The sequence below is a fragment of the Apostichopus japonicus genome, chromosome 3 (genome assembly GCF_037975245.1).
Source record: "Apostichopus japonicus isolate 1M-3 chromosome 3, ASM3797524v1, whole genome shotgun sequence".
In the NCBI taxonomy this organism is placed as follows: Eukaryota; Metazoa; Echinodermata; class Holothuroidea; order Aspidochirotida; family Stichopodidae; genus Apostichopus; species Apostichopus japonicus.
The window spans coordinates 21504719-21525029 of NC_092563.1; the positions used below are offsets into that span (position 1 = coordinate 21504719).

The 20311-nt window shown below is 36.0% G+C and overlaps 1 long non-coding RNA gene across 3 annotated transcripts; it reads left to right on the forward strand.

Moving 5' to 3' along the window:
- Positions 1-530: 530 nt before the first annotated feature.
- LOC139965443 (uncharacterized) lies at positions 531-17298 on the forward strand. 3 transcript variants are annotated; one of them, XR_011792254.1, is made up of 6 exons: positions 531-686; positions 10632-10733; positions 11078-11170; positions 12321-12407; positions 14867-15128; positions 16383-17298. It is a non-coding gene; the product is annotated as an uncharacterized lncRNA (long non-coding RNA). The 3 variants fall into 3 exon arrangements; XR_011792256.1 differs by lacking the exon at positions 11078-11170; XR_011792255.1 differs by lacking the exons at positions 11078-11170; positions 12321-12407 and having other exon boundaries at positions 532-686; positions 16383-17295.
- The last annotated feature ends 3013 nt before the right edge of the window (positions 17299-20311 follow it).

The following is a 20311-nucleotide window of genomic DNA, read 5'->3' on the forward strand; positions in this document are numbered from 1 at the left end:
CATACGCCCATTAAAAAAATACATTGACACACTAAATCACAAAAGTAATGTGGCCTCTAAGTCTAGATAAAAAGGTCCCACTAGCTAAACGCTACCCATCATCGCCGTTCGGATAGCTGACAAGTTGGCTTTTCATGGCACATAAATTTTTCCTTACCATGACCGCGCAGATTTTTTTTATCCGAGTCGGAAGTTTTCGTCACTTGTAAACAAACCCCTCTACTCAGTAGTAAACAATTTTCTTACGCTGCGCCTGGGAGGCCTAAAGGGGCCTAAAATTGCCTCAATCGACCACATTTTTGCAACACATATACTTCCATTCATGCTCTTCAACACGCAAGCCATAAAAAACTAGATCATGATTGGTAACAGGTCACAAAAGATGTTCTCCTGCTGCTTTTTGGCACTTTTCCTGAATCGAGCGGATGGATATAATAGACTCTTATTGGGTATGCCACCTGATGTGAATACGTCTAGATGGGAGGTGACGGGAGGTGCACTGTCAAATCGGGGAGTTGTTATGGAACAACTCCCTGGTCAAATTGAACAGATGGCGCTATGCACAACATGTGTGCTGAGCCGTATATAGGCTCTGCATGTGTGCTGAAGTATGCGAACAACGAATACTTTTACCCAATGAGAAAACGGGAGAAACGCTGCTGTCTAACTAAGATGTCTATCTAAGGGTAAAGGTCGCAAAGTACAGTTTTAGAAACCTAACATTGTGCCCTGTATGTTCTTATATCTTCTAAGATCTTTCATGTCTAATAAACCGACAACAATATAGGCATATTGACGCTAGATCCCACGGCACTGTCATTTGTCAAAACGCATATAGGCTAGCCTAATTTAGGCCTAGGCTGAGCTATGATATGTAATAACTTTTAATGCCAAAGCCGTTAGCGTAAAGTTAGGCCCTATCCGTGTGCAACAAATTTACGGCATACTGTGCCTGCATATATAGGCCTACGTTTTTTGTCAATGTCATGAATTGAAATGGTCTTAGACCAAAAGGATCAATAAAGTTAGGCATTATTGTAAAAATTGAAATCATAGAAAAATTCCTTTCACATTGTATATTTGCACGTGATAAAAATAAATCAATCGCAGCCCAATTCATCCACACTACTAATACAATAGGCTACCCTAGTGTGTTCTTTTTAAATTGTCAATAAATGCTATGGATTATGGGGCCGAGGCTAGCCCTGTATGGAATAATCAACAAGAAACAGAAAGACTAGCTTTATCCAATGATTTTGGAGGGAGAAAAATACCTTGAACATGGCAAAGTGATTGCATGCCATCATAACTGTTTATATATAGCACTAAACCTACCACTGGCTAACAGTTACACTTATAACATGCAGGCATAGATGTAGCAAAGGCCTGATATTGGGGGGGGGGGGGGGGTAGTCACTGAAATTCCAACTGGATGGATTTTGAAACCAGACAATTCTGGCTGCTGCCTTGTATCCCCCCCCCCCCCCACCCTGCGCTTCTTGTCAACGATACGGTCAGTGTCAGTCAGTGTAAAAGTTATCTGCTTGAAGGCTACATAGGCTACTAACTACAAAAGCTATGTTTTGATTGATTGATTGATATTTTTTATCACGTGAATATATACAATTTGGTAGGAAGTCCTCTAAAAAACCTTCAGATGGCTAAACAAAGTAGAGAACTCCCTGTAAAGAAAGGAAAAAGTAAACTAAATGTATAAGAAAATATGAACATGTTCAATTGATAAAATGCAATAATTTTTTGAATAAAGTTTCTTCTGAATGATTTTGCAGAGGGTTTATTTGTAATATCGTCTGATAGAGAATTCCATGTTTTGATTGTACGTGCCCTTAGTGATAACATCCCCGTTGTAGAATTATACCTGTTATAATGTGCATTGTCTGAAAATATGGTATTGTAATGACGAATCGCTGTTACTTATTAAGTAGTCATTAAAACCATTTGGTAACAGTCCATTCCATGCCTAATTATAAGCAAATGTAGCAAGATTAACCCTAATAATGTCATCAGTTTTTAACAACTTAGAATGTTTAAAAAGAGGATTTGTGTGGTAACATGGTTTGGCATGTGTTATATGGCGGACTGCTCTCTTCTGTGTAATACAAATGGGATTCAGATTGGTATATCTAGTACCACACCATCTGTTACAACAGTATGTGGCTGGACTAATGTCTGATAGAGAATCTTTAATGCGTTGTGGCAGGTAATGCTTAAGCTTAGCTAAAACACCGGTGTTTTTTAAACTTTTTTACAGACAGTTGTAATGTGGTCACACCATTTCATTCATTCATTCGTTCATTCATTCATTCATTCGTTCATTCATTCATTCATTTTTTTTTCACATAAATATTACAATGTGAATGGAGTTTATGATCTATATAAACGCCTACAAATCAAGTACTATTGCCTTGTTGTAGTCGTTTACCACCCATCAGCATTCCATGTAAAATTCTTGTATTAAAAACTATATAGTTTGTTTGATCAATATTCAATGATAACTTGTTGCTAGCGAACCAGTCGCTGCACTTGTCTAATTTAGTTGATACTTCAATATGAAATAAAGTTCTCAATTGTGATACGAAGATTATATTTGTGTTGTCAGCAAACAAAACAACTTTAACTTTATCAGAAACATTGGTAATGTCATTTACATATACAGTAGGATAAAAAACAATGAACCAAGTATAGAGCCTTGTGGCACACCACATGGAATTCTCTCCGATTGGGAATGAGCATTTTTGTAGGATGTATATTGGTAGCGGTTTGCTAAGTAACTGTTGATCCAATTTAGGGGGGTTCCTCTTATGCAGTAACAGTGTAATTTATTAAGCAGAATTGTCAGGTCTATTGTGTCAAAGGCCTCTGAGAGGTCCAGGAAAACCCCAACACAGGTACTATTCTCAGGGGGATGCAAGATTTGTGACAGGGGGGGTTTACTGGTCCAGCCGCGCTTGAACGTAAGACAATCTAGCGGAGCGCCACCATCAGTTGGCGCGGAGCGCACTGGGAAATTTTTGGCTTTACAAACCCCCCCCCCCCCCCAGATGGCTGGAAACGGCACTTCCCGAGTATTCTAAGCTGCATGTACCTAGCCTGAAAATAAGGATCTAATGTCTGCAATTTCTCAATTGATGAGAAAAAAACAATCTATGAAATATGGTATTTACATATCAGATAAGTTGAGATGATACAAAAATCATAATGCCTTGTTTGATGCAGGGCCGGATCCAGGACTCTGGAAGGGTGAGGGGTTTGGATGAGGGGTTTGGCCTCCAGTTATCCTAGGGTCTAAGGGGAGTGGGTTTCCCTCTATTGTGAAATCCTTGGATATTTAAGTACAACATGGAACCCCCTTCAATTTAGCCATGCAAAGCACCTACAAAAACTCACTCGAAATGTATCTGCATCCATACGAGTTAGCTTTTCGGTCTGAAAATTGAGATTTTTAGGCATTTTTGGCACGTGTAGCACGCGTGCACACTATAGTTCGTTTAACGGTAAAGACACACCTGGCTGACTTGTAAGGATAACCGCCCGTCTGACGTCCTACATGTTTAAAATTGGCGTTTTATTTAATTATTTTTTTCTCTCTCTTTTTTTTCTCTTTTTTTTTTTTTGGCCAAGAGCGGGGGGGGGGGGGTCCGGACCCCCCTCTGGATCAGCGCCTGATTCTTGGCAAGATTACTGTATAAATTGTCAATGGCATCAGCTAGTGCTATCTCAGTGGAGTGTTCAGGACGGAATCCATATACTGTTCGTGGCATAAAATGTTATATTTTGGAATAAAGTTAAAAATACGATTATAACATAAGCCTTTCAACTATTTTGGAAAAACATGATAATAGTGTTAAAGGTCGATAATTTTCATAGTTTGCTGAATCCTCTTTCTTAAAGACAGGGATGACCTTGGCAATTTTTAGCATATCAGGAAAAAATACCGATATTGAACGACAAATTGCAAATATGGGGTTAATGGTTTAGTAATAAATGGGATAATTTGCCTTACAATACCAGGCTTGAAATCATCGTATCCAGCTGCTTTATTGGGTTTCATGCAAGAGGTGGCTGTTAAAGAGGTGGCTGTTATGTTAATGTAACAATGGGAAAACTTTTTTTTCATCAAAATATATTCAATGATATGTTATGATATATTCAATATGTTAAGAATAAGCCTTCTTACTCTGTATTCAAAAGGAATCTCCAAACTGTAATTATTTCTCACTATTGATGGATTTAGTCTTGTGTGTTTGCGTTTAAGATCATTATAAAGATTGTTAGGATTGCTTATTAACATTATTAATTTCAAGTAGAGTCAATTCGATTATTACATCATTGCAGATGCTACTATTAACTTTTCTTTTTCTATTCTTAAGTTTTTCTTTCTTTTTTTTCTTTTTGGGGAGTCTCCTACTTTGTTAAGCCTTACAGGCTTTATAGGAGACTTCCCGTCACACTGTAATTTGTGATGAAACAAAACGACAGTGAATTACCAAAAATTACAGTGCTTCTTCCTAGCGCACTTCATATTATTTTCTTTGTTTTTTTGGAGGGGGGGGGGGGCGGGTGGGGCTATTTATCACTCACATGAAAAAATATTCAATTGTTAACTTCATTCCAACTGAGCATATGGAATGAAGAAAACAATTAAACATTTGGCATAAAAATGTTGAGTTGACGAGATACAATAAAGTTGTCAGTTAAACATTTTGAAGATAATTTTTCAATTGCTCAGATGGAATGAAGTGAACAATTGAACATTTTACAGCAAAATGTCCAATTGACGAGATTATGATATTTTGCAGAAAAATGTCCAATTGACGAAATGTGATAAGTTGTCAATTAAATATTTTACAGAAAATTGTGCAATTGCTCAGATAAAGCAATTGCTGAACACTCAAACATTTTTCTGATTTTTCATAAAATTTTATCATGTTATATAAACAATTTACTGAAAAATGTCAACTTATGGGGCAAATTTTTTCTTATATTGATGGCACTTTTAAGCTTCCGTAGATTAGCATTGAGTGTTTTATATGTATACCACATAGAGACAATATATATCCTGAACTTACTTGAAGCTAGCAAACAGGGTCAACCCACCCAATAGCAAAATTACTACATAAATAAACCCCAAATATGAAGATGGCGAAGGTTGTACAGTACAGTAGTTCTACTAGGTATTTTTTTTAGAGTATTCACAATCATACTGTACAAAGTTTTGTATGGTGGAGTATAAGGATTGTGAGATACAATTTCTCAAAGTGGCAAGGAAAACGTGGTGAATATGACTGATGGGTCAGCTGGGATAGGTCATTTTGATTGGAATTTTTCAAGTTTTAGGTCATTCACAATCACAGGAATATATGAATAGGCCTATAGGTAAATTTATTTTTTTTTGTTTGCCACAAAAGTACAAAGTGGAGGAAGTTAGACTGTGACAGTCGGAAATTCTGATTGCCACACTCTCATTTTCCAACCATCGTCACTTTTACCAAGTTTGGGGGATGAGACACCCACCCCCCCCCCCGACCCACTCTAGCGACATCCCTGCATTCAGGCATAGCCTTAGTTATGCTAATTTACTTGGTTAGGTTGTTGAATTACTGTCATTCGGCATATATAAATGCAAGACATTTACAGGTAGTAATTATAATGCAGACACTTGGTATATTCTAAATATTCCATTTTGTGCAATCAGCACTTAGAATTAGGCTTGTTATAGCCACCTGGGGGTAGATTAGTTACCCAGTGTTGAAGAGGTAGTCAGAAATGAAAATATTAGTTGGTCATGCATGCATGTTTTTTATTCCAATCAGGGATCAAGTTGCCATTTTCAAGACTCCATGCATTTTAAAGCTTATTTTGTTGTTGTAGTATTTGCCAATGTTTTCCTCTATTCAGGCTCACAGTTAAATCCAAAAAGAATTTAAACAACTTCAAATTTAATTTCTCTTGAAATTACTATCAGCTTGTATGTAATGATTTTGGAGCCCCAAAAGGACCATGGTGATCAATCTTTTTAGGAGAGATGTTTATTATTTAAAGAGGTACTATAATCTACCTGCTTGACATGGTCATGTACCACTTGCCACGCCATCATGCAGCAAAACCACACAGTCAGATTGAAGTACGTCACATACCTATAATGCATGCTTATGACATTAACATTTGTTTACATTGTTCAACTCTTTACTCCCTCTTTGGATTTCATTGGAAAGTTACACAGATTTAAATCATTTTAATTCAATAAAATAATTAACAAGGTATAGTGGGCTGAAATTGTTTACTTATACCAATTCATAAAATAATGTGAATTTGAATTATGACTTCAGTTGGCAAATAGGGCTTTTTCAATTGCAAAATGGTTAGCCAATGTACTTTATGAAGCATTAATTGTTAATTGTGATTTGAATGGTTTTATTCTCATCTATACAAAAGCAGCTTCAGCACATGCTGGTCTAATATGTCTACATCAGTAGCCAAATGGCTTCTTATCACATGCCAATATTTTATTCTTCTTCATGTAATCTGCACAATGATGCATCAGCACAGCTATCAAACCAAAGAATTGCATAATAACCACAAACAATTTAAGTTAGCATGTTATTTGCATTCATAACAAACATGATGATAAAAATACCCAAAACACAAAATGTAAATACAAAACAATTTGCCCTTAGATAAAAGATAAAACCTTATAAAAATCAGAAAAATGTTGGATTGCTCAGTTGCTTTATCTGAGCAATTGCACAAATTTCTGTAAAATGTTTAATTGAAATAAAATCTGAGTTTCTACATATGTAATTTGATTAACAAACTATTAGAAAATCACCAACCATGTACTTTCCTTATTTATTTTTTCATTTAAATGGATCATGCCAGATTTTGTTCAGGATTTCTCCCCTGAACAATTATGGCATGAAGGAGTAAACTACATGGGAAAGCAAGCATATTTCAAGGTGCATCAATTTGGGACAGTTTCAAGCGATCATCAAGTTCTGCTTTTGCAGGTACAGTAATGACATTTGCCTGACATCACGACACTCACTGATCACACTGAACTTTCATTTCATTTAATGTTATGTGGTCATTAATTAAGAGCAACTCTTATTTGTTGAAATTAAAAGTTATTGAAAAAAGATGGTATTGATCAATTTTGATGCATGCTTGGTGAATTTGTGTAATAATGACTATTTTAATCTTTGTTAAGCCTTGCAGGCTTTATAGGAGACTTCCCGTCACACTGTAAATTGTGATGAAACAAATAAATATAAAAATACAAATGCAAACATCATTCAAACAACGTTGTTACTGTTTCATTTGCTTTGTTCAATGATTCAATAGAATTTTTTTTTCTCTTATTAGCATCACTTAGGCTGTCATCTCTGTTATATAACTTTTGTATGAAGAAATCATATTATTGTATGTAACTTAATTTGACCTTATGCGACCTGATGTGATCTAATGCGACCTAATGTGGCCTTATGCGACCAGACTATGAAATTGGCTGAAAAACTGGCATATTTTTGTTCTTGACACGTTTTAATATGTGAATCAGTTTATTGTGGACCTGCCAGGCATTACAAAATCACAATCAGTCATTATACATTACTGTTAAGGTCTAAACACGTCACATATATGGTCTGACTGATTCCACAGGGAATGTGAAAAACACAAGATAACGACATCAGTTTTTCAAATCTTGCAAATGCTTTATCTCTGCTGTTTAGTTAATGATGGTCAACGACATATGCAGGTTTCATGTATTTATAGTCATGTGGGATGATGTATTCACAGGTAGAATTTGAATCACCTAATATTTTGAATTGGATTTGTTATAAATTATTATTGGGTCAGCGGGATTGGAATATAGTGATGGGTGCAATGTGAAAAGCAGTGTGATGTGACAAACAATAAATTCACAGTGACACAGGCTGTCCTGAAATGACCATTGACCTCAACAACAGTCTTCTTGCACTAAATGTGATAGATTAAACATCAACATATTAAATATGACATCTGTCCTTGTTGAAATATTGTGTAAAACATGGTTTTCACAATTTGAACCCTGGTGAGCTCAAAGAACCATTGACCTCCGTCCACAACTTTAGGCTTCTTTTACTCAATGTAGTACAATCACATACCAAATATGCAATCTGTACAAGCTTCCCCTGTGATGTTACAGTAAGAAAAGTGTACTAGTGTAGAGAGACAGGTCAGAGGGGAGTGAAGTAAATGTTTGGCATATGCTGTTTACAAATGACCTTTGACCTCCACCAAAGACAATAATAGGCACATTAAATTTGATATGGTACATTTCCAAACACCTTCATACCAAGTATGAGATCTGCCCAAGCTTCCAATATTGAGATATCATGTTCACAAGGTTTTCACAATTTAACCTCTGATGACCGGGAATAACCTTTGACCTCTTCCCACAACAATAGGCTTCTTGTACTCTATGTGGTACTTCTACACACCAAATATGAGGTCTGCCCAAGCTTCCCTTCTTAAGATATCGTGTTTACACATTTTTACAATTTGACCACTGGTGACCCCGAATGACCTTTGACATCCACAAAAAAATTAAAAGGCTGTACAAGCTTGTACACAGTGTGGTACTTCTACAAACCAAATATGAAATTGACCTGACCTTTCCTTCTTAAGATAACATGTTTACAAGCTGGGCGTCACAAACACACACATACATCATGAATGCAAAGGTTACGATTATCATCGAAACCCAAAATATACAAAATATCAGGTATTATTATTAAGTGGTTGTTTAGCAAACTTATTAAAGTGTTGTCCCAAATGTACAAAAGAAGAACATGTTAAAACAACAATATATGTTAAGACACTATGACTGCAGTGGTGTCACAAATGCAGTGAAGAAGTTAATATTACAATATGAAGGCACTACAAGTAGGTACACTATGATTGACAGTATTGCCTCAAATTTACAGAAAAAGAGCATTTTGAAATGAGAATATATACAAGGACACTATGACTGACATTAGTGTCCCTAAATGTTCTGAAGAGGCATACTGACTCAACCTGATGTAAATCCATATCAAGTTAGAGTCATAAATATGTAAAACATTTGATGTATAGCCACTTCGCATATATTCATTCATTCATTCATTCATTTAGTTATTTTTTTCACATAAATATTACAATGTGAATGGAAGTCTTCTGAAAAGCCTATGCTGGCTTAACAAAACAGAAGACTCCCATGAAGAAACGATAGAAAATAGTGAAAATAATGTTAATAACAATACGTATACGCTTCAATATGTGTACGCTCACTGGCGGATCCAAGGGGGGGCCAAGGGGGGCCATGCCCCCCCAAAGGTGGGCCAAAAAGTGTTTCCGAACATCCGCTAAATCATATGATTGGAAATTAAAAAATCGAGAGGAATAGCAGTGGTAGACTAGTCTAAACCTTTTCGTTTTCTGGTTTAAAATTAAATGCAGAGCTCCCAACTGACCCGCAATTCGCGGGAATTAGACCCGCATTCTAACACCCAAACCCGCTGACCCGCACAAGCGTCCGAAAAAACCGCATTGTAATTGTCAAGTATACATACAAAAATTTGCATCAAATTTTGACTTAGCAACCATCATTTCTTTAACATTTAGCATAATAGAGTATAAAACCTCCTTTACAGCATCATTTGAACCTCAAATTAGCCTATATTTCTTTTCATTGGGGCGAGCAGCGAACATTTTCATGCCACGGGAAAGAATGAATTATCACCTACTATTCAATTTATTGATGTTACACACACAAAAATGCATATTTCTCAGATAATTTTGGGTGACAAAAGCCTTTCTAAGTGCCACCATTTTACATGTAGGCATCACCAGGATTCCAAAAAAATTCAAAAGGGGAGGGGGACACCCCCTCCCCTTAAACCCCTCCCCCAGGACGGCGATTCGTGGCATGGACCAGCATTTGCCTTCTCAAGAGTTCGGAGCTATGTAAATGTATGAGGATTTACAGTTTAACACCATTTTGCAGTTACTGGCTGGTTGTAAGAAATTTATAACCTATGAGAAATAAAATTTCTTGAGAAAGATGATCCCAACTTTGTTTTATAAATATTTTAGAAAATTACACCTGGGAAACATTTTTTTTAGAAGTAAATTAACATCACCATTGAACACTTTTGTCGCACCAAATTGCATCTGAGGGCATTCAGCAATAGAAAATTTTCCAAAGGGGAGGGGGACCCCTCCCCTTAGACCCCTCCCCTATATCACTCTAATGCCACTTTGGCCCCTCCCAAACAAAGGCCCTGGATCCGCCAGTGTGTACGCTTCAATACGTATATGCTTTATATATATAAACTTGATCAATTAGCATCTGAACAATAGGATTAATGACTGAACTGATTGCCATCAATATTTTCAGATGCTCCTTTACTTAGTTTTAGGGATTTTAGTGATATACCAGCATCACAGTGTTGCATGACTATGCTATGTTCAGGACAATCCTGTCCATTGCAAGTAACAGTACACTCTGGACTGTACATACAGTATACCATGATGTTATTGGTGTGTGACACCCACACAGGATGAATTCAGTTTGTGTTCATTTTACTTAACAGACACCAATGGCAGATGTGAATCATCTCCAAGAGAAGTGCTTGCTCTGCTACCATCCTTTTCCACAAACTGTGGAAGCATATGGAAAAGTGAAAAAGTGACAGGTAATTTTTTGTCCAAATTTGCATTGCTAAATAATAATTTGAAGGAGGAAAGAAATGTTTTGGAAAAAAAAGGTAACTGTCTTAAACAAAATTAAAATGGTGAATATTAATACATGTTTTGAGGATGACCATTTAGGGTAATTAATTACAGTCTATTGGCATATTTCTTTGAATATTTTAACTTCATCTGATGCACTGTTTGATTTTTACAGATAGTCTCTGACATAGTCAGGACTTTACCCATACTATTTACTAACAAACAGACTCAATGTGGAAGGTTTAAAAGTAGTTTTATGTGTTGTTATACTGTAACAACAAGTTCTATTCTTCACCCTTCTACGTAGCTCCTCTTTATCAGCATCTATGTCTGTGTCGGCAACAACAGCTTTGTTGTCTATGCCATCCTTTGCAATGACTACTTCAACAGCCAAATCTTTGTGAGTTTAGTGCTATTTAATTGAGATATATAATTTCCTATATAACTTCGTTTTTTTGCTTTCCAATGATTGATGGTCCTTAAAGTAAATATTTTTCTTGGAATAAAAAAACATTTTAATGGATGGTAAGCCTATCAAGCATGTACATAGTATTAAGTTTCTCGGAGTTTATATTGATAGTAAACTTACTTGGTGTGAACATATATCAAATATTGCAAACACTGTGGCGAAAAATGTTGGTATCATTTCTAAGTTGAAACACTATTTTCCTCAGAATATTCTTAGAATGCTTTACCAAACATTAGTGTTCCCCCATTTTTCATATTGCTCTATAATCTGGTCTGGCACCCATAATGTTTATCTTCACCCTCTTGAAATCCTACAAAAGAAAGTCATTCGTCACATAACTCATTCTGAATATCGTGAACACACCAGCTCAATTTTCAAATTGCTCAACTTATTAAAATTTAACGATATTGTTAGGCTGAATGTAGCCACATTCTTTTACAAGGCTTGGAATGGCTTACTTCCTGCAGCCTTTTATGACTTATTTACTATTAACAGCGCCATACATAGTCACCGCACTAGAAGTGCCGGTCAAGCACACCACAACTTATGTAATACAACATTTGGTACGTTAAGTTTAAAGAATCGTGCTATGAGGACATGGAATGATCTAACTGCTACTATAAAATCTAAACCATCTAAAGAAACATTTAGAAAAGCACTAAAAAAAGAAGTAATTTCTCAGTATTGATACATCGTTTATATTGTATGTTATTAATTATTCTTTATTAAGACACTAGTTATATTTTCATTTATGTATATATGTTTTTTTTTTTGTTTTTTTGTTTCCTTTCTTTCTTTCTTTTTTTGGGAGTCCTTTACCTTGTTAAGCCTGAATTGGCTTTTTAGAGGACTTCCCTCCACATGTATATATCCTGTGGAAAATCAAATAAATCAAATCAAAATCAAATTTTCCAATTTTGTTCTTGTATGTTTGTGAAATTAATACATAAATAACATGACAGTGTATGGTTAACGTATGAAGGACACTACAAAAACAGCAAGCTGTTTTCTCAGCTAGTGACCAAGTAATAAAAAATGACCAAAATCTTATAAAAACAAGTTCTACTCTTCACCCTTCTAGTTCCTCTTTACCAGCGTCTGTGTCGGCAACAACAGCTTCATTGGCAATGCCATCCTTTGCAATGACTACTTCAACAGCCAAATCTTTGTGAGTTTTGTGCTATTTAATTGAGATACATAATTTTATACATAGCTTCATCTTTTATCTTTCTTCTTAGTATGCCTACAGTTAGTTCATTATGAAATTTTTCCAGTAACACCCTGGGTTCCACATGTTTTCCCTCACTGGTGCAACAGTTTCATTGGAGCAACCATCTTTTCAGAGTTATATACTCTATACCTTGGAATAAAGATACTTACCCTAAATTGTCTAGGTCTTGAAATCAATATATTTCTTTATTATTATTCTTTCTTTGACTGTAATATTTGATATTGTTGCAAAATTGCTAAAAAATGTCAAGGAGGGAAGCTTTTACTTCTTTCATGTTTGACATGTGGATGCACTATGATTAGAAGAATATTCTGATTCTGTAGAGGTCAAAGTTCATTTAAGGTCAGCAGAGTTAAGGCCTAAAAATCTTATACATGAGATATCTCAAGAAGGATTGCTGCAATTTTTTACCCATGAATGCACCATATGTAGGAGATATGTATTGTTCATCATGAAGGTCAAGGTCATTTGAGTTCAAAGTCTGCACAATATCGCAGGAAGTTAATTCAGTAGTTTCTAATCCACAAATATTACATTCGGGCATACTGAACCTTTCTGCAGTGCAGTAGCAACTGTAACTGTATCATGTTACATCTCAAAATGTTCTTGTATTATTATTGTTGATAGTTGTCGAATTGTTATAATACCACTGCATTATTACAGTAAGTTACCTTTTAAGCCCAGTATCAATTACTGCACCAATTGGTTTCTGCAAAGTATTAGTAGTATTTGAAAGACAAAATGTGACTGGCATACTACTGTAATGAAATTTCTGCACATGGTACAGTACCTGTGAACTGTGTACTGGAAATATGTGATTTACTGACTTGTATCGAACTGCACTAGCCTCAGTCTAGCCACCACCCCCCCCCCCCCAAAAAAACAGCTGCTAATAATGCAGTTAGAGAGTACGAAATGATGAAGAGTGTTCTGTTTAAACTTGTTCTTTTAATCTATTTCTTACTATTTCCTACTTTTTTCTTACATTTTTATTAACCACTGAAATTGCAAATGTTTTGGTGAACATAGCTGTTGGTTTAATGTTCTCGTCCTTTTTTCGCTAAGTAATATAACTTTTATATAACAAATATTGAATCTGAAGCAGCAAAATCAGGCAAAAGGCTACACTAAACAATACTGAACATTTTGTGTCCCTCCTTTACCATCGGAATTGTCCCATTAACTGTAGATTTGACAATTGATGCCTGTTCATCTAATTTTTCCTTGGTGTATGTGAAGCAATGTACCAGCCAACACCTGATATAAGTTACATGGTCAGTGCAACTAAAGCACAGTGTATTTGACATCTTCCAAAAAAAGTGTGAAAAACATGTTCATTTGGTGTCCCTACGTTACCATGATGTTTTTCATGCCATATTTTCCCTAACAGCCACAAGTAACAGCCACAATAATTAAGTTTATGGGTATGAAGCAAGTAACTACCTGTCTAGATAACCACACAAGAAATTGCAACATACTCCCTCAAACTAATGCAAAGAGAGACAAAATGTGTAAGGAATACAGTCAAATGTCCCTCCGTTAACAATTGACCCTGCCAATATATATAAATAATATATATATATATATATATATATATATATATATATATATATATATATATATATATACAATGTTGTGCTACGCAGGTCGGCGCCGGTTGGACTTGTCCAGCACTAACGTATGCTGACCGGTACTCAAAGAAAAGTTCTAATAAAGACCGGCACTCGCGCTTATGATCGGCCAGTACAAAATCCAGTAAATAGTGTCACAAAATGACTGTAAAAGAAATCACTCTCACTCAAAACTGATTTGAACATTGGACAAATAATATAAATAATGAAATCGGAAGGTCACTGTGTTGTTCGACCGCAACTACAAACAAACTGAATTACTGAATATCTCTACTCAGTACGTTAGCGCTATATTGAATACCGATGACGTGAACGTGTGTAGCAATGCAAGTAATGAAATACTGTACAGTACATTAAATCTTTCATATCATAAATCACAATACAACATATATCACATTATTAATCTAACATTATATAAGCCTTATAAGGTATTACAAATTCAAATTGTTATTGTCTCATCCATAATGGTCTGAAGTAGTGGAATTTGAATGCCTCAAATTATGGCCATATAAGTTACCATTTTGCATCTGAGCACTGTACATAAGGCAAAATCCCCTCCCCTATACCCCTCTCCCAGGACGCAGAATTGGCAGGCAACTGCCACTCCAGAAAATTCGACCGCCACCTGCAAACTCCTAGCCACAACCCTGTTTATATATATATATATATATATATATATATATACCTGTATATGTATATCATATATATATATTATATTCAACCCCCTGACCAGAATAATGTTCATCTGTCCTTTTTCCATATTAGACTACTTACACAGCAGTTACCAAACCTAGGTGTCTTTTAGAGAAAGGGGGCCGTTTATAATTTTCTCACGACATACGCCTCCTTAGAGAAGGGAAAGTACAAACTGACAGGGAGTTTTGTTGCATGGTGTATACTCCATGGAGGACCAGGTTTCTGGATGCTTCACCCAGCTCTGTATTACATGATGGTCGGCAGAAAGTCAGAGGATGACATACTACAGGTTCATGTGAATGATGGAGATATCTTGTTTCGTTTCAACATGGTAATACATGGCTTATGATTTTAATTGAGCCATTAACTGCAAGACACACCATGATGCAATGTAATCTCATTCCAATTGATTGCTTCTATAAAAAATCTGTTTGCCCACCATACATTTTGTAATTAACTGTCACCAGGGGAATGATTGATCAATGCCATACTTGGTGGGTGGATGGTCCATAATGAGTTGATGAACCTTATTTAGTTTGGTACTCATATAATGAATATTAATGAGGTCACAGGGTCAGACATCAATAACTTCAAATTGCAATAACTTGGCAACCACAAGTTGGGGATTCTTCAAATTTGGTATGGTGATATTGGTAGAGGACCTTTACATACTGATTTGTCTTGTAATTGATATCATGCATTTTTATGAGGAGGCAGGGCTGAGTATTATTTTAGTAACAGAAGTTTGTATGCACAATAACTAGACAAGGGAATGATTGATCAATAACATACTTGGTTGGTGGGTGGTCCATAATGATTAGATAAGCCGTATGCTTATTGGTGCTCATATAATGAATATTAATGAGATCACAGGGTCAAACATCAATATCTTCAAATTGCAATAACTTGGCAACCACAAGTTGGGGATTAATCAAATTTGGTATGGTGATATTGGTAGAGGACCTTTACATGCAGATTTTTCTTGTAAATTGCTATTATGCATTTTTATGAGGAGGCGGGGCTGAGCATTATTTTAGTAACAGAAGTTTGTATGCACAATAACTAGACAAGGGAATGATTGATCAATAACATACTTGGTGAGTGGCTGGTCCATTATGATTAGATAAACGATAATGAGGTCACAGAGTCAACGTCAAAATCTTCAAATTTCAATAACTCAACAATCACAAGTCGCAGTTTCATAAGACGTGAGTGTGTTTTTGTAGGTATAGCCTACACCTGGCAATTTGCATTGCAATTGATAACATGCATAATTATGAGGTGGAGTGGCCTTGCATTATTGAAGTTAGAAGTTTGTTTGGTTAATAACTTTACAAGGCAATTATTGATCATTACCATTTTTAGTGAGTAGGTGAACCTAATTGATTTTGGTGCTTCAGCATTACATACTTGAATTGTTCCCTCTTAATCAAATCAATGAGCAGCAGCAAGTAACCATGAAATGTTTTTATTCTGGTTTTAATTATCATTGACTGCTTTTGTATTTTCATTAAATCACTAAGGCATTCAAGCAGATTTTTTTTTACATATTTCATCATAATTCAAATGTTTATTCCTTACACAGCTGGACAATGTGGTAGATATGTTGCCCATGACGGTGGAAGCACGTCACATGCTCTGAATGCATCACATGCTTCGCTTCTGTACTGGTGCTGATGCAATTCCCCTCACTGGATTCACCAAGGGTAATGACATTCACTGCATCAGAAGGCATATCCAACAGCACACACATGTTGCCTTGAACTGTGTCTCCCACTTGGGGTACATGATATCGACCACATTCAATTCTTATGGTTGAAGCTATTCTTTGTTCCCCTGGATTTGGGAAAATGTAAGACTTCGAGCATTTAATATTTAAGTTAATATCCTCTTTTATTTCTTTGTGATATATTAAGTTGTTTTTCCTTTTAGTACTTTTAAATTGCAGATAAAAAGAAAACTGTAAAAAAAGGTCCACCACTGGTTCCGTTAGGGGTCATCATTTTTGTAACTTTTCCACATAATGACTTAAGACACTGTCCTGTGTCCTGTATGATAGACATGTCATACAAACTTGCTGATCAAGGTCAGCTTTCAAAAAAATTGCCTCCTCACACAGAAAATCCTGAAAACATGAAAGGTGTATAGGCAAATTTCTTCCTATGATATATAAAGGTGCAAGTTTACTCCTTTTGTGTGTGTGCGTGTGTGTGTGCGTGTGTGCGTTTGTTTTTCTATCCGACCGAGGACTTGAACAAAAGAATTTCAGGTCCTCGGTTGTGATTTCTAAAGAATCACCACGTCCTCGGAAGAAATCTATTGTATGGGGTATTGTTAAGTTTAGGGTACGTGGATTGGAACAATGGAAAATACAATGGGGTCCTTGGTCTGAATGAAACACAAACATGCGTGTATGTGTGTGTGTGTGTAAAACTACAGTGAAGAAATCTGATTAAAGTAACAGTTAAGTAAATCATGGCAATGTCCATGAAATAGAACTGTGCCTTACCTAACTAAACATCTCACTGTCTTTCTTGTATATATATATATATATATATATATATATATATATATATATATATATATATATATATATATATATATATATATATATATATATATATATATATATATATATATATATATATATATATATATATATATATATATATATATATATATATATATATATATATATATGAAAAGTAGCAAACCCATTATGTGACACAAGGTCCTTAGTAAATAAATACTAAATAACATGGTCAGAGCTCCAATTAGTCCTCTTTTATTGCTGTACACAAACTATTCTGTACAAACAGTTCTATACAAAACAGTCCTGTAAATTGAGAAACAAGATTTAAATAGTAACCAAGCCAGTGGGCTTATTCCTTGCCAATTGAGATCATAATCCCCAGCTTTCGTCATTGTTAATTAAATTGAACAGCAAGGTGCTTTCACTGACTGTGGACCTACCTACTAAATATGTTAACTTACCATACGTTTACAAGCTATTTTTAGCAAAAATCAACTCAAGCCCTGCCCCCTAATAAATGTGCATAATATCACAGTGAACATACATTATCATGTACCCGCTATCTACCAACGCCTTCACACAAAGTATGATTCAATTCTGAAAATGTTTACATTTGACCCTGTGACCTCATTAATATTCTCGAGATGAGCACCCAAAATCAAAAGGGCCCATCTACTCACTATGGCACATATATGTATCAAGTATGACTTCAATCCAACTTGTTGTTGTTCAGTTACTGTGTTTAAAAGCTATTTTGTGATAATGAATTTAAGCCAAGCCCCCTTATAGATATGCATAATATCAACTTGAACATATGTTACCATGTACCCACTATCTACCAACACATTAATACCAAGTATGAATAAATTCTGACTTTCGGTTGCGGAGTTATTAGCATTTGGACATTTTCACGTTTGACCCGTCACCTCATTATTATTCATAAGATGTGCACCAAAATCAATAGGGTTCATCTACTCACTATGGGGCATCTATGTACCAAGTATGACTTCAATCCAACTTGTAGTAGTTCAGTTACCGTGTTTACAAGCTATTTTAGTGAAAATCAACTTAAGCCCCGCCCCATAATAAATATGCATAATTTCAACTTAAACACATATCACCATGTACCCGCTATCTACCAACATACTAATACCAAGTATAAATAAATTCTAACGTTTGGTTGCGGAGTTATTAGCATTTGAAGATTTTTACGTTTGACCCCGTGACCTCATTATTATTCATGACATGAGCACCAAAATCGATAGGGTTCTACTACTCACTATGGCGCATATTTGTTTCAAGTATGACTTCAATCAAACTTGTCATTGTTCAGGTACCGTGTTTACAAGCTATTTTAGCGAAAATAAACTTAAGCCCCGCCCCATAATAAATATGCATAATATCAACTTGAACATATGTTACCATGCACCCAATATCTACCAACACATTAAAACCAAGTATGAATAAATTCTGAGTTTTGGTTGCGGAGTTATTAACTTTTGAAGATTTTTACGTTTGACCCTGTGACCTCATTATGGACCATCTATGTACTAAGTATGACTGCAATCCAACATGCCATTGTTGAGTTATCGTGTTTACGAGCCAAGGGCGTCACATACAGGCACACGCACAAGTATCTAACACATACATACAAAGCGTGTACATACTGTTATGTAATAATATAACAATCACCCATGCAATTAAATTCAACTTGCCCCAGTCCTATTTTGTGATTTGAGTGTGATATTCAGGAAGAGTTCGTTCGGTAACCCCTCTGATCAACTCAGAGTGAGAATCTGCTAGTAAAGTGATAGAGGTTCTTATCAGAGGAGATTAGATAGGTCCCCTCAACCCCATAGGCGTACGGGACCATTTCAGTTTGGGGGGGCAGAACTTTTTGTGCCCGAAAGTTCCCGTGACACTATCTAAGCGGAGCGCCACCATCGGTTGGCGCGTAGCGTACAAGAAAATTTTTGGCAAACAATGCCTCTCAGATTGCCGGAAACGGCACTTCTGAGGCCTTGCAAGTTGCATCTAAACATTCTTTATTTTATAATCTCACGTTTTAGAAATTTACACTTCCCCAAACATTTGGTAAATTAGAAGAAGAAAAAAAGGTAACATCACTTTGAAGGGAAAAATGGGACAGTATATTTTTTAAGCTCCTATTTAGTTACCTTATTTATTATTTTAACATAGTACTCAGCTACCTCCAGGAAAACATACATTGTTCAACGACACGTAGGCGGGATAATGTCGCTGTGTCGGGTGAGACTGCAATTTGTCTCAGAAAAAAAGTATAAAATATAACAAAGAATATGATAAACCTGCACCCCCCATCCATGAAAAAGAAAATGTTTCTTATTAACACTCATGTTGGGGATGTCCAGGTCAAGGGCGGCGGAAGCACTTTTAATCTGGGGGGGGGGCACCGACATCAATTCAAAGGGCACTTTGCAGAAATTCGATTGGACTGATGCAGCCTTATATTTAGTACCCTTTATAACTCTTATTGCATTATCATATTTGTGTATAGACATCACTCCATCAACGCCCCCCCCCCCCCCAAAGGAAAATATGCATACTAGCACTGCAATATCCAATTCGCAAATTGGGAAACCAAGAACGATTTTTCTTTTGAGACAAAATGAGGTGAAATCATGCTAGTTGCTAATGTAGGAATCTTCCGAAGTAAAGTTTTTTTTTTCTTGTTAATATCTTAACAAATTTTTTCCATTCAAAATAGCTTTGAGTTTGCCCCACAGAAATTCATTAAAAGTCACGGGCTTAGCCAGGATTTGCAACGTTGTATGCACGACTATCTGAGCGGAGCGCCACCATCGGTTGGCGCGGAGCGTACTAGAAAATTTTTGGTTTAACAAACCCCTCAGATGGCCGGAAACGGCCCTTCCCGAGTGTTCATTCTGGTTCCCTGGCCTCTTGCTAACTTGAGGCACCTCAGGCACGTGCCCCCTGTGCCC